Below are 3,725 nucleotides of genomic sequence, written 5' to 3' on the forward strand. Positions count from 1 at the left end.
AGGTTGAAAGCATTGATATTCAAAGCCCCGGACAGTGATTAATCTGTTCTCACAGCTGTGCCTGGGGACCCAAAAGGCAATTACGCTGGTGCTGCTGGGTGGAAGGCAATTTCACGAGGTTTCCTCCAGATGGACAGATCTTTTCAGGAACGTGTTTCTGTGACAGCAGGACTAAACAACTGTATGGAAAACTCCACGAACAACTGTGCAGCGCAGTCAGGATGCTGCGCGGCTACTGCTGCGTCAGTGGGTGGATTAGCAAAGGCTGAGCAGGAAGCAATCCAAAGAATTGCAGGGGAAAAACCCTTGGAGGCCACCTTGCAACGACTGGCTTTTCTCTCCAGTTCACTCATCCACTTCAAATTAAGAGCACGGCTGTGAGTTTAGCATCAGAGGGCTGTGCCTTCCTGGTGGTTGGGAGGGATGGAAGAGCATCATGAGCCTGTGATTCCTGTCAGGGCTGATTTGGGTGCCCCACAGCTCATGGGGAATAGAGTGGTGCCCACGTGGTGCCCACAGCAGTAAGGACAATGAACTTTTTAGTGCAAAATTCTCTGAACACTCACTAGCTCCACTGTGATACTGCTGAGAAAACATACACCTGATAGTGCAGGGCTGGTAACGGTGGCATGTGAGGGACCAGGGCTTCTTGAAGACTTTTCAGGGGCTATAGAGAGTAGGAAGCTGTAGATGTATTATAGCATCACCCAGCTTCACCGTTTTATTGGACTTCACCACAGTGTGGTTAGCTGTTGGGTTGTTGTTTTTTTTTTTTTTTTTTTGAAGACACTTGCTGGACTAAGAGGACCCTTAGGTTTCCTTTTTAAAAAAAACCTGACCCTTTCAGCCAGCTTGAGGGTTATGACCTTCTAGGTCAAGGAAAATGGTAAACAACTGCAGAACATAGTAATTTTTTAAATTCTCGTGGCCTTCTGGGGCCAGACTCCTGGAATCAGCATTGCCTTGATGGCATTTCCAGGAGCAGGCGTGCTCCTTGAAAGCTGGTGCTGGAAGAAAGCACTGGAAAGAGCTGCGAGGAGAGAGGTGACCAAACTGTGGGGTGCAGAGCTCCCCCGGCATTGTGTTTATTAGCATGCCAGTAGACACTGGTGTTAACTGTGTTTTGGGGTAGCTGGCAGCTCCCAGGGAGGTCCAGATCAGACCCCATCCGTGCAAGACCTGCCACCTGCTCTGGCTGCACCACAGTGGTAGCAACCCTGTCTGTACAAACCAACACCCCCAAATGCCTGACAGGGGAGGCAATTACTGACCGGGATGGAAAGCAGTTTGGTTGGACTTCGTGTCTAAAGGGACTTTCCGCACCTCAGCATGAACCTGAGTAAATAGCTCCTTCCCTTTTTCCCCATTGTCACCCTGCCAGAGTGACAGAAGCGTTACCCGTTGCAGTTTTCCCCAGCACAGCAGAGCTGTCTCTGGCTTAAATGTGGTTTTGAAGAGCCCAAGGGTGAAAAGCTCAGCACTGGGCTGCCTGGCTGGGGGAGCCTTCAGGCCACCTTCCCACCAGTCCATGCTGCCACTCTTCCCGGTTTAGTTGATCACAATTATTCCCACCCCACACACTTTCCATCAGCTGGACACACAGCCTCTCTCAGCTGTAGGGACGTTATGAGTTTATCTGTTCTCCCCTGTGTGGCACAAAGTCCAAATTCCACAGGACTTTATTGCATCAGTCCCTCACTCAACCCTGATTGGGTTATCTATCACATTGGCAGCTGATGTGCTGGCAGGGTCCTAAAGCCAAAAAGCGCCCATTGCCCATGGCATGGTGGCACCTCATGATTTATCGCTCTTGCTTTGCACCAGGGCCTTGGCCACCTGGGACTGCCCAGTATGCCCAGCTGGATAGCCTGGTTTGCTCCACAGAGTCACAGAATGGTGCAGTAGGTTTGTGTGGCAAGGTTTTGGAAGCAGCAGGGCTACAGGGGCTGTAAAAAGCTGCTAGAACCTTCCCCCATGTTCAGTGGAGCCAATGCTAACCAGGTCCAAGACGGAGCTGCCACTAGCCAACTCTGAGCCTGTCAGTGATGGTGGTAGCACCTCTGGGAGAACATAAAGAAAAGGAAAAAAAAATAAAACTGTGCAAGAATTGCACTGGAAGAGGGGAGTAAGAATATATGAGAGCAACAGCTCTGCAGACACCCAGGTCAGTGAAGGAGAGGGAGGAGGTGCTCTGGGTACTGAATCAGAGATTCCCCTACAAACTGTGGTGAAGACCACGATGAAGCAGGCTGTGCCCCTACAACACATGGAGGTTAATAGTGGAGCAGATATCCACCTGCAGCCTAGGGAGAACCCTACATTAGAGCAGCTGGATGCACCTGAAGAAGACTGTGGCTCATGGGAAGCCTGTGCTGGAGTAGGCTCCTGGCAGGACCTGTGAGGAGTGGAGCCCAGGTTGGAGCAGGTTTACCAGCAGGACCTGTGACCCCACGGAGGACCTACGCTGGAGCAGCCTGTTCCTGAGGGACTGCACCCCGTGGAAGGGACCCACGCTGGAGCAGTGTGTGCAGAACTGCAGCCTGTGAGAAGGACTTATGTTGGAGAAGTCCATGGAGAACTGCCTCCTGTGGGAGGGATCCCATGCTGGGGCAGGGGAAGAGTGTGAGGAAGAAGGAGTAGAAGAGACAACATGTGGTAAACTGACCATAACCCCCATTTCCCGTCCCCCTGGGCTGTTCAAGGTGGGGAGGAGGTAGAGAAATTGGGAGTGAAGTTGAGCCCAGGAAGAAGGGAGGGGTGAGGGGAATGTGTTCTTACATTTTGGATTTAAGTTCTCATTTTCCTACTCTGATTTGAAAGGTAATAAATTAAACTAATTTCCCCAAGTTGAGTCTGCTTTGCCCATGATGGTAGTTGCTGACTGTTCTGCCTGTCCCCATCTCAACCCCTGAGCCTTTCATCATATTTTCTCTCCCCTGTCTGGTTAAGGACAGGAGTGTTAGAGCAGCTTTGGTGGGCACCTGGCATCTGACCAGGCTCAATCCACAGCAAATGGTCAGGGTTGGAAGGGACCTCTGGCAATCATCTAGTCCGACCCCCTGCTAAAGCAGGTTCTCCTAGAGCAGGTTGAAAAGAATAATATGCAGATGGGTTTTCAACGTCTCCAGAGAAGGAGACGCCCACCCCCCGCCCTGTCCCCCCAGCCTCTCTGGGCAGCCTGTTCCTGTGCCCTGTCACCTTCAAAGTAAAGAAGTTCTTCCTCATATTCAGACAGAATCCTTCTGTCCAGGCACTGCAGGCTCCCCAGGGGTCGATCACTTACACCACTTAGTGACAAGCCAAGTGACTGCGTTTAATGTCCTTTAAACCTTCTAGACCCTATTTGCTCCTCTGCTTTGAGTTCCCTTCAAGGTGCTCAAATGCCCTGGGGATGGAGGGACCCAGGGCCAGCATCCCCATAGAAACACGTGCCGCTGGGGCAAAGCAAGGGGCAGGGAGGTGAATATATAAACATATAACCGCAGGGCACAGTGCTCCCTGTCTATCACCCATGCCTGGCAATCATTACTGGGACCTGGCCACCCGTGACCTCTGGAAACAGGGCAGATGGGGGTGAAGAGCAGCTGTTCCCAGGTGGCAGATCTGGGGCTGTTTCTGAACCCCCCACCCCAACACCATGGGGTTTTGCCTCTTCTGGGGCAGGACCGAGTGCTGAAATTCTTCTTCCCCCAGCTGCTCTGGACTGGCGGAGGGGTCTCGCCCAC

Source organism: Falco biarmicus, chromosome 7, assembly GCF_023638135.1.
Source record: "Falco biarmicus isolate bFalBia1 chromosome 7, bFalBia1.pri, whole genome shotgun sequence".
NCBI classification, from domain to species: domain Eukaryota; kingdom Metazoa; phylum Chordata; class Aves; order Falconiformes; family Falconidae; genus Falco; species Falco biarmicus.